Source organism: Dermacentor variabilis, chromosome 11 (assembly GCF_050947875.1).
Source record: "Dermacentor variabilis isolate Ectoservices chromosome 11, ASM5094787v1, whole genome shotgun sequence".
NCBI lineage: Eukaryota > Metazoa > Arthropoda > Arachnida > Ixodida > Ixodidae > Dermacentor > Dermacentor variabilis.
In genome coordinates, this window is record NC_134578.1 from 113,503,605 (window position 1) to 113,514,825 (window position 11,221).

General features: G+C 48.1%; 7 non-coding genes across 7 annotated transcripts; all 7 read right to left on the minus strand.

The window, feature by feature from the left end:
* Positions 1 to 5,087: 5,087 nt before the first annotated feature.
* TRNAG-UCC (transfer RNA glycine (anticodon UCC)) lies at positions 5,088 to 5,159 on the minus strand. Its single transcript has one exon. It is a non-coding gene; the product is annotated as a tRNA-Gly (tRNA).
* A 2,006-nt stretch (positions 5,160 to 7,165) lies between these two features.
* Positions 7,166 to 7,237, minus strand: TRNAG-UCC (transfer RNA glycine (anticodon UCC)). Its single transcript has one exon. It is a non-coding gene; the product is annotated as a tRNA-Gly (tRNA).
* A 277-nt stretch (positions 7,238 to 7,514) lies between these two features.
* Positions 7,515 to 7,586, minus strand: TRNAG-UCC (transfer RNA glycine (anticodon UCC)). Its single transcript has one exon. It is a non-coding gene; the product is annotated as a tRNA-Gly (tRNA).
* Positions 7,587 to 7,864: 278 nt separating this feature from the next.
* On the minus strand, positions 7,865 to 7,936 carry TRNAG-UCC (transfer RNA glycine (anticodon UCC)). Its single transcript has one exon. It is a non-coding gene; the product is annotated as a tRNA-Gly (tRNA).
* Positions 7,937 to 8,211: 275 nt separating this feature from the next.
* TRNAG-UCC (transfer RNA glycine (anticodon UCC)) lies at positions 8,212 to 8,283 on the minus strand. The gene has a single exon. It is a non-coding gene; the product is annotated as a tRNA-Gly (tRNA).
* Positions 8,284 to 8,560: 277 nt separating this feature from the next.
* On the minus strand, positions 8,561 to 8,632 carry TRNAG-UCC (transfer RNA glycine (anticodon UCC)). Its single transcript has one exon. It is a non-coding gene; the product is annotated as a tRNA-Gly (tRNA).
* Positions 8,633 to 9,258: 626 nt separating this feature from the next.
* TRNAG-UCC (transfer RNA glycine (anticodon UCC)) lies at positions 9,259 to 9,330 on the minus strand. Its single transcript has one exon. It is a non-coding gene; the product is annotated as a tRNA-Gly (tRNA).
* Between the last annotated feature and the right edge of the window lie 1,891 nt (positions 9,331 to 11,221).

Below are 11,221 nucleotides of genomic sequence, written 5' to 3' on the forward strand. Positions count from 1 at the left end.
GCCCTCCTGCTTTCAGTGAGTGAAATAAGTTGAGACGACTTGTGCGTTCCCATGTTGAATTCCATACAAACGATGCAAGAATTCTATGGAATTTCTGCGCACTAGTTCGTGACATAGCGAGCACCTGCAACACATACCAAATTCGCGCAACAAGGAACGTATTGCAAATAGTTGACCTGGTAAATATGGATAAATTTTTCCCGCCCCATTTCGTAGTTTCCTGGCGCATTCTCTCAGCTTCTTCTCTCCAGTATTCTGTAGGCTCATCATACCAGTTTAAAGGTGCTCCTAGGTATTTTGTAGGAGAGACTGTCCACTGTAAATTTTCAAAGACATTGGGCTTCTCATCCCAGCTGCCATGCCAAAAACCGGCGCACTTCTCCCAGTTAACAGCGCTTCCAGACATATTGCAATACGTTCGAGCTTGTTTAACAGTTTCACGGACACTTTCTTTATCCCCACAAAAGACGGCTACATCATCCGCATACGAGAGAATTTTGACTTCACTGCCCATTAAACGGAAACCGCGTATTTTCTCATTGTGTATAACTTTTGAGCAAAAAGGCTCCAAGTAAATTGCGAAGAGAAGTGACGAAGCTGGGCATCCTTATTTTATGCTTCTACATAAGTTAATATTTCCAGAGAGTTCTTTATTCACTAATAAGTTAGTGCTACACCCTTCGTAAGACAGTTTTAAGCCTTCTAATATAATGTTTCCAACATTCACGTGCTCTAGAATAGAAAAGAGCACAATGTGCACAACACGGTCGAAGGCCTTCTCCATGTCTAGTTGCATCATAGCAACTCTTCCTTCCCAGGCATCGCAACACTCCAGAATACTTCTTGCCACATGTATGTTATTAAGTACCGAGCGGCCTCTTATGCCACAAGTTTGGTGTGGGCCTACTATTGATGTCATCACTGATTGCAACCTTCTTGCTAACACCTTCATGAATATCTTATAATCTACATTCGATAATGTTATGGGGCGATACGACCGTACTGAGAGCAGCTTTACAGGGTCATCGCATTTCGGGATCAGCACTGTATGAGTTTTTCGGAAAGAAGGCGGCATGTATTTTACTTTATAAGCCTCGGCTAGAATACGGTGTAAAATGACTGCTAGTTCATGCTTAAATGCCTTGTAGAAAGCTGCGCCTAGGCCATCAGGTCCGGGCGCCTTTCCAGGTTTGAGTTCATCAATTGCGGTTTCGATCTCATTCAACGTAATCGGTTCCTCGAGGACTGTCTTGACGTCATCATCTAGCCTCGGCATTAAAGGCAAGTATTCGCTATCAAAGCCAGCTTCTACCGCTCCTTGGCAGCTTAACAACTCTCTGTAGTGTTCGAAGAAGGCACGCTGTATTGTATTACTATCGCTACTACGCACGTTGCCGTATTCAATTTCTTTTATTTCATTTTGCGATGCGTATCTTTTCTCTTCGCCCAAAGCGCGCCTTGTGGGCGTTTCCCCGAGCCACAAATGCTCTGATCGCGCACGTATCACTGACCCCCTATATCTCTTGACATCAATGATTTCAGGCTCATTTTAGAGCGCAGCTCTTTGGCGTCCGTTCCTGGGTTTCGCGTCGTCGTCGGCGTTGTCGTCGGCGTTGTCGTCGGCCTCGTAACCAGCTCAGCCCCCCTTTCATCCCCCCAGCGCTAGCAGCGACCGACTGATACCGCTGGATGCCGCTGACGCCGCTAGAGAGTCAAGATAACGTGACTGCATAGAACACCGTCGCCGCCATGTAGAAAGAGTATCAGTCAAAGGCATCAGTCAGTCGCTGCTATCTCTTCCCTCCTCCCTTTATCGTGTTGTCCGCTTGCTGCGCGCGCTTCTGCCCCCATCGTTTGCCGCTGGGTGTACACGCCGCCCCCCTCCGCTTCCGCTTACTGCTGGTTGCTCTCGACGGCGGCGATGAGCCTCCGCTTCGGCGGCGCGAACTGCAGGGTCTTCTCGGCGGCGGCGATGAGCTTCTGCTTCAGCCTCGCTTACTGCTGGTTGCTCTCGACGGCGGCAATGAGCCTCCGCTTCGGCGGCGCGAACGGCAGGGTCTTCTCGGCGGCGGCGCTTAGCCTCTGCTTCCCCCACGGCTGTGACAACCTCGCGAGGCACTTGTATAGATCTCGTCTTTGAGAATCAAGCATTCGTGTACCAAGTCGAACATATATCAGTCTATTTCTCCGACCACAAAGCTTCCTTCATGACTGTCAAGAACTGTTAGTGGAGTCTTTGTTAAAGGAATACGTGTGAAAAATAAAAAAAAAATTCTGTGATAGCGCATACATGTGTTGCTCGATTTCTTTGCCTCAATCTATCCAAAAGGTGAAACAGCTTATTTGCTGCGCTCAAATTTCGCATTAGGAAGTAACGTAATCGTCGGTAATTTTTTTATGTTCCTTATCTCTGTTGACAAATCTTCTGGCTGTGGGCATTTTATCGACAACAATACGTTAGGCTTATTCCGCAATTCATTTTCTTTTCTTTTTTCATTGTAGCGTAACACAGAGGCTCTTTCAATGGCTGTTATTTTAAATTCCTGTTTAAACTCTTCCCACATCGCTATAAACCCCGCGGATTCACTAGCAAGCATCTCTCGTATACGTTCTTTTAAAAACGCGAGAAAGGTTGCGTCGTCCAGAAGTTTGACGTTGAATTTCCATAAGCACCAATTAAAAGAGCGGTTTTCTTTTCTCTTGCCGAGCGAGAACATTACAAGACTGTGGTCGCTGAAGGATACATGCCTCACGTCATAGCTTCTACACAACGGAACCAGTCTCGCAGATATATAAGCTCGATCTAATCTCGCGTGACTGCCCCGTTGGAAATGCGTGAACAGAGTCTGCTTTCCACTGCAAAACACCCTACCAACATCTTCTAATTCACGCTCTCGGGTTGCTGCGAGCAAGAAACCTGCACTTTGATCGCGTACAAGCAAGTTGTTATTCCGGTCGTCAGAAAAACAAACACAATTGAAGTCTCCCAGCAAGATAATATAGCGCTCAGATTTCAAATAGACATCAAGTTTTTCAAAAAAGTCACGGCGTTCTCTCATTATTTGGGGCGTATATGCAAATTACCCGCCATTCCGAATCCCAGAGCGAAAAGTCACACACAATCATTCGACCTTCATCACAAACAAATACAGAATGCGGTACAATTTCTAAAGATTTCCGCAAAAACAAAACACACCCACCGGAACTGCCGACAGCATGGGAAACGCACGCACTGTACCGCGTTCTAAATGTTTGAACCATTCGGTCGGTGCGCTCTTCACTTTAAATTTTTGTTTCCTGTAGAGCGACTATGTCTAAATCATTTTCTTGCAGTAACCGGCTGACCTGGTACTGCCGCCTTTTCGCGCCCAGGCCTCGGACATTGAGCGTACCAATGCGTAGCGCTATTGCAGATTTTGAAGCTATTTCCTTTTTTTTAAAGAAGAAAAACAAGCATACTAGTTCAAGTGAACCCATACATTCTGCCATTTCTCAGAACGCACACAATTCTTTCCTAGGCAAAAGCGACCGAACTTTACAATTGTACTCTGCCGCCCGTCCCTCACCTCGCATACAGGCATTGCTGGGCGACGCCCTCGTTATTACGGGGGCGCCTTCGGTACCGTCGGAATGGAATCCGGCGGAATGTGAGGCTTTGGCTTGAAAGAAGGACGGCGTTACCAACTTTCTTTCCTGGGCGGCTCCTGTGCCTTCCCGCTGCCCCCTTCGTCACCTTCGGAAACTTGCGTGTGTGGGCGTTTCGCAGACGAGCTGCTCGCGACGTCCATGTCTTCTTGGTCGCTACTCGGCGAGGCTTGAGTGGTATCAGAGACGTCTTTGACGGAACACGTTGGCGCAGCGGTAACCTGTCGTTCAGGTGCCACGTCACTGTGGTCGCTTCCAACACCTTTCGCACGTTCCTTCTTGGACGTTTCAACAGCTGCCGACGTAGGTTGTCTGTCCTTGATTCCCGCAGCCTCCGCCGCGTCCGCCTCGTCCATGATGTGCTCGGTGGGGTCCTCCCGGCTCCTTTGGCTTGCTACGCTTGCGTAGGTTTTAGCGCACTGGCTATCGTCATGTCCGAACCGCCGACAGAGCTTGCACCGTGGGACGCGGCAGTCTCGGGGAATGTGCCCTGTTCGCTGACACCGCAGGCAAAGCGGCGGTCTCCCCGGTACCACCACAAGGGCCGTAATGCCACACACTCGTAGCTGGTGTGGCAGGTCATCCAAAGTCACGCCATCCTTGAGCTGCAGATTAACCGTCCATGTCGAGGAGCCCATATCGCCGAGTCCTGGTACACGCCATTGCTCTCTGCAAACGTCCGTCACTTTTCCGTACGGTGCAAGAGCAGCGCGCACGTCTTCATCTTGTATGTGGTAAAGCAGCCAATAGAGCCTTAGGCGGACAGTATGGGTGCTCGGATCTGTCACGAGGCAGCGGTGATTCTTCACAGTCACATCAGTTACGGCGAGCAACTTCTTCATTCCTTCCGCAGTCTTGAAGGTGACCGCCCACACGTGATTCATCTGAAACGCCCCCAAGGCAACTACCTCGGGGAGCAGTTCCAGACGATCCAATGTATCTCGGAAGTCCTCAGCTCGAAACGGCCTGGCTTTAACGCTGCAGTGAAGAAAAACAGTATTTAAAACAGACGAACCTGATGGCAGTTGTGGCAAAATAACGTCATATTCCGTAGAATCCTGTGCATCTGTCCTGTTACCGCGGCTCTGCTGGGCCGCATTCGCCGCTCCAAGGGAGCTCGACATTACACGACCGTACACTACGGTGGCCGGAAGTGGAACCACGCGTGCTTTCGGTTGTTCCAACCAGTCTTACTTCAGTTGTTATTTGCAACAAGAGTGTCGACACAGCCGGAATAAAATGACGGCCAGCGCACGGAATGGATTTACCAGGCAGATGCATTGCCTTCGCATTATGGTAATCTAGGAGTGTATTTCTTTTTTTTTTCTAACGATAGAACGCCGCTTTTACCACGAATAAAAGAAAAGGTCAATTTCACAGATGCCAACTGATAATGTGCATAGATACGAGGAGCTCATGTGTGGGCATGTGCACAAAATATTTGCGTCGGCCGGGAATCGAACCCGGGTCAACTGCTTGGAAGGCAGCTATGCTAACCACTATACCACCGACGCGTGTTTTAGGTTGTTCCAAGCAGTCTTACTTCAGTTGTTAATTGCAATAAGAGTGTCGACAGAGCCGGAATAAAATGACGCCCAGCGCACGGAATAGATTTACCAGGCAGATGCATTGCCTTCGCATTATGGTAATCTAGGAGTGTATTTCTTTTATTTTCTAACGATAGAACGCCGCTTTTACCACGAATAAAAGAAAAGGTCAATTTCACACATGCCAACTGATAATGTGCATAGATACGAGGAGCTGATGTGTGGGCATGTGCACAAAATATTTGCGTCGGCCGGGAATCGAACCCGGGTCAACTGCTTGGAAGGCACCTATGCTAACCACTATACCACCGACGCGTGTTTTAGGTTGTTCCAAGCAGTCTTACTTCAGTTGTTAATTGCAGCAAGAGTGTCGACACAGCCGAAATAAAATTACGCCCAGTGCACGGAATGGATTTAACAGGATGGATTGCCTTCTCATTATGGTAATCTAGGAGTGTATTTCTTTTTTTTTTCTACCGATAGAACGCCGCTTTTACCACGAATAAAAGAGAAGGTCAATTTCACAGATGCCAACTGATAATGTGCATAGATACGAGGAGCTTATGTGTGGGCATGTGCACAAAATATTTGCGTCGGCCGGGAATCGAACCCGGGTCAACTGCTTGGAAGGCACCTATGCTAACCACTATACCACCGACGCGTGTTTTAGGTTGTTCCAAGCAGTCTTACTTCAGTTGTTAATTGCAGCAAGAGTGTCGGCACAGCCGAAATAAAATTACGCCCAGTGCACGGAATGGATTTAACAGGATGGATTGCCTTCTCATTATGGTAATCTAGGAGTGTATTTCTTTTTTTTTTCTACCGATAGAACGCCGCTTTTACCACGAATAAAAGAGAAGGTCAATTTCACACATGCCAACTGATAATGTGCATAGATACGAGGAGCTTATGTGTGGGCATGTGCACAAAATATTTGCGTTTGCCGGGAATCGAACCCGGGTGAACTGCTTGGAAGGCACCTATGCTAACCACTATACCACCGACGCGTGTTTTAGGTTGTTCCAAGCAGTCTTACTTCAGTTGTTAATTGCAGCAAGAGTGTCGGCACAGCCGAAATAAAATTACGCCCAGTGCACGGAATGGATTTAACAGGATGGATTGCCTTCTCATTATGGTAATCTAGGAGTGTATTTCTTTTTTTTTTCTACCGATAGAACGCCGCTTTTACCACGAATAAAAGAGAAGGTCAATTTCACACATGCCAACTGATAATGTGCATAGATACGAGGAGCTTATGTGTGGGCATGTGCACAAAATATTTGCGTTTGCCGGGAATCGAACCCGGGTGAACTGCTTGGAAGGCACCTATGCTAACCACTATACCACCGACGCGTGTTTTAGGTTGTTCCAAGCAGTCTTACTTCAGTTGTTAATTGCAGCAAGAGTGTCGACACAGCCGAAATAAAATTACGCCCAGTGCACGGAATGGATTTAACAGGATGGATTGCCTTCTCATTATGGTAATCTAGGAGTGTATTTCTTTTTTTTTTCTACCGATAGAACGCCGCTTTTACCACGAATAAAAGAGAAGGTCAATTTCACACATGCCAACTGATAATGTGCATAGATACGAGGAGCTTATGTGTGGGCATGTGCACAAAATATTTGCGTTTGCCGGGAATCGAACCCGGGTGAACTGCTTGGAAGGCACCTATGCTAACCACTATACCACCGACGCGTGTTTTAGGTTGTTCCAAGCAGTCTTACTTCAGTTGTTAATTGCAGCAAGAGTGTCGACACAGCCGAAATAAAATTACGCCCAGTGCACGGAATGGATTTAACAGGATGGATTGCCTTCTCATTATGGTAATCTAGGAGTGTATTTCTTTTTTTTTTCTACCGATAGAACGCCGCTTTTACCACGAATAAAAGAGAAGGTCAATTTCACACATGCCAACTGATAATGTGCATAGATACGAGGAGCTTATGTGTGGGCATGTGCACAAAATATTTGCGTCGGCCGGGAATCGAACCCGGGTCAACTGCTTGGAAGGCAGCTATGCTAACCACTATACCACCGACGCGTGTTTTAGGTTGTTCCAAGCAGTCTTACTTCAGTTGTTAATTGCAACAAGAGTGTCGACAGAGCCGGAATAAAATGACGCCCAGCGCACGGAATAGATTTACCAGGCAGATGCATTGCCTTCTCATTATGGTAATCTAGGAGTGTATTTCTTTTTTTTTTCTACCGATAGAACGCCGCTTTTACCACGAATAAAAGAGAAGGTCAATTTCACAGATGCCAACTGATAATGTGCATAGATACGAGGAGCTGATGTGTGGGCATGTGCACAAAATATTTGCGTCGGCCGGGAATCGAACCCGGGTCAACTGCTTGGAAGGCAGCTATGCTAACCACTATACCACCGACGCGTGTTTTAGGTTGTTCCAAGCAGTCTTACTTCAGTTGTTAATTGCAACAAGAGTGTCGACAGAGCCGGAATAAAATGACGCCCAGCGCACGGAATAGATTTACCAGGCAGATGCATTGCCTTCTCATTATGGTAATCTAGGAGTGTATTTCTTTTTTTTTTTCTACCGATAGAACGCCGCTTTTACCACGAATAAAAGAGAAGGTCAATTTCACACATGCCAACTGATAATGTGCATAGATACGAGGAGCTTATGTGTGGGCATGTGCACAAAATATTTGCGTCGGCCGGGAATCGAACCCGGGTCAACTGCTTGGAAGACAGCTATGCTAACCACTATACCACCGACGCGTGTTTTAGGTTGTTCCAAGCAGTCTTACTTCAGTTGTTAATTGCAGCAAGAGTGTCGACACAGCCGAAATAAAATTACGCCCAGTGCACGGAATGGATTTAACAGGATGGATTGCCTTCTCATTATGGTAATCTAGGAGTGTATTTCTTTTTTTTTTTCTACCGATAGAACGCCGCTTTTACCACGAATAAAAGAGAAGGTCAATTTCACAGATGCCAACTGATAATGTGCATAGATACGAGGAGCTTATGTGTGGGCATGTGCACAAAATATTTGCGTCGGCCGGGAATCGAACCCGGGTCAACTGCTTGGAAGGCAGCTATGCTAACCACTATACCACCGACGCGTGTTTTAGGTTGTTCCAAGCAGTCTTACTTCAGTTGTTAATTGCAACAAGAGTGTCGACAGAGCCGGAATAAAATGACGCCCAGCGCACGGAATAGATTTACCAGGCAGATGCATTGCCTTCGCATTATGGTAATCTAGGAGTGTATTTCTTTTTTTTTCTAACGATAGAACGCCGCTTTTACCACGAATAAAAGAAAAGGTCAAATTTCACACATGCCAACTGATAATGTGCATAGATACGAGGAGCTCATGTGTGGGCATGTGCACAAAATATTTGCGTCGGCCGGGAATCGAACCCGGGTCAACTGCTTGGAAGGCAGCTATGCTAACCACTATACCACCGACGCGTGTTTTAGGTTGTTCCAAGCAGTCTTACTTCAGTTGTTAATTGCAACAAGAGTGTCGACAGAGCCGGAATAAAATGACGCCCAGCGCACGGAATAGATTTACCAGGCAGATGCATTGCCTTCGCATTATGGTAATCTAGGAGTGTATTTCTTTTTTTTTCTAACGATAGAACGCCGCTTTTACCACGAATAAAAGAAAAGGTCAATTTCACACATGCCAACTGATAATGTGCATAGATACGAGGAGCTTATGTGTGGGCATGTGCACAAAATATTTGCGTCGGCCGGGAATCGTACCCGGGTCAACTGCTTGGAAGGCAGCTATGCTAACCACTATACCACCGACGCGTGTTTTAGGTTGTTCCAAGCAGTCTTACTTCAGTTGTTAATTGCAACAAGAGTGTCGACGGAGCCGGAATAAAATGACGCCCAGCGCACGGAATAGATTTACCAGGCAGATGCATTGCCTTCGCATTATGGTAATCTAGGAGTGTATTTCTTTTTTTTTTCTAACGATAGAACGCCGCTTTTACCACGAATAAAAGAAAAGGTCAAATTTCACACATGCCAACTGATAATGTGCATAGATACGAGGAGCTTATGTGTGGGCATGTGCACAAAATATTTGCGTCGGCCGGGAATCGAACCCGGGTCAACTGCTTGGAAGGCAGCTATGCTAACCACTATACCACCGACGCGTGTTTTCGGTTGTTCCAAGCAGTCTTACTTCAGTTGGTAATTGCAAAAATAGTGTCGACACAACCGGAATAAAATGACGCCCAGTGCACGGAATGGATTTATTACCAGAATTTTCGGCCGTGGTTTGAAACTCGGACGCCTAATCGCCGTTGTCTTCTCTCGATGGTTCCCAACCCTCGACGCCATCGGAAGTACTTGACTCGTCTCTGCTTTCATCCCAAGGTCGCTTACCGACCAGGCCACAGGCTGTGCTCTCGCTGTCGTCCATTTTGTCATGTCCAGGTGTAGTCTCTCTTTCCTTGGCTGAAGTTTCACAGGACTGAGGCCTCTCTGAGGCCGCTGAACTTCCTGGTTGTAACTCCGACGGCTGGTGTGTGGCCTCCTGCCCCGTTGTCGTGTTCGGACCTTTCACTGTGGCCTGTTCTGGCGTCGCCGGCACTCTGTCGCGCGCTTCGTCGCCCGAACTTGCTGCGTCTTCAGCGTCACCCTCGTCCATGAGTAGTTCGGACGCGTCGCCAAAATCCACGGGCCCAGTGACGCTCGCATAGGAAAGCGTGAAGTCGTGCTCCTCATGCCCGAACCTCCGCCAGTCGCTACAACGTGGCACTCGGCAGACCCGACTAATGTGCCCTTTCCTCGGCAGCGTAGGCAAACGGGCGCTCTTCCCGGCACAACAACAAGGGCTTGCTCGCCGCTCACATTCACTTGACACTTTATGAGGCAGGTCATCAATTTTAAGGCGGACCTTCAACCTGAGCGTTACCGCACGGGTCGTTGAGCCTTTGTCGGCGACGCCATGTACCAGCCACCGCTCCCTGCCGACTTCCGCCACCTGGCCGTACGGCGCTAACGCATGTTTCACGTCTTCGTCGAGTACATTGTGGAGCAGGCAGTGTAACTTCATCCGCACGTCTTGGTTTGATGGGGTCGATGACGAGTCAGGAAGAATTTTTTATCTTGAGGTCTCCGACGCCAAGGATACTTTTCACTGCATCCATATTCTTGAACGTCACAGCCCACACATGGGTCATACGATACGCCCCCAAGGCAACAGCCTTGGAGGGCAGCCTTGAACGAGCCAATGTGTCGCGGAAATCTTCCACTCGATATGGCCGGCAATGGACGTTGGCATGTAAAAAAACAATTGGCTGAAGGCTTAGCTTCGTTAAGCCTGGAAGATAGCGAAAGCAATACCCTTGGCTGCGCCTTGGTTCGGCTGATGGTTGCCCTTTGTTAAACTTATGGCTATACATCATCCAACATAGTGCAAGGCAGCGCGCCGACCACTGCGAGCAGCCGAGCTGCAGCCCCATTTGTCCTCCTAGCGTGACGTCACACCAGCGAGCGCCCTCTCTCGGTAGCGCCGCAGCAGCGGCGCGCAAGGCTTCGCCTCCACCATTCATGCAGCGAGCTGGGGCCCCGTCTCTTGGTCTGGCGTGACGTCACACGGTTACGTGACGCGCAGCTGCGTAAGGAGGCGCCACGACCACCGATGGGCCGAAAGTGCGAGCAGTATTGCTTTCGTAATAAAAACAGTATTCAAAACAACTCGTCCTCTAGGCAGGTTTCGGAATACAACTTCGTAATCACCCTCAACGTCAAAAGACCTGTTACCGCGGCCGAAACGTGCCGCTGTAGCCACCCCTGAAGGGCCCGTAATTATGCGACCGCTGATCTCAGCTGCCGGAAGCAGAATCCACTATACCAGCAACAGCGTTTCCACTTTATTGAAGCAGTCCTGCTTCAGTTATTATTTGCAACAAGAGTGCCGACACAGCCGGAATAAAATGACGCCCAATGCACGGAATGCATTTAATGGGCAGATGCAGTGCCTTCGCATTATGGTAATCTAGGAGTGTACTTCATTTTTTTTCATGATAGAACGCCGCG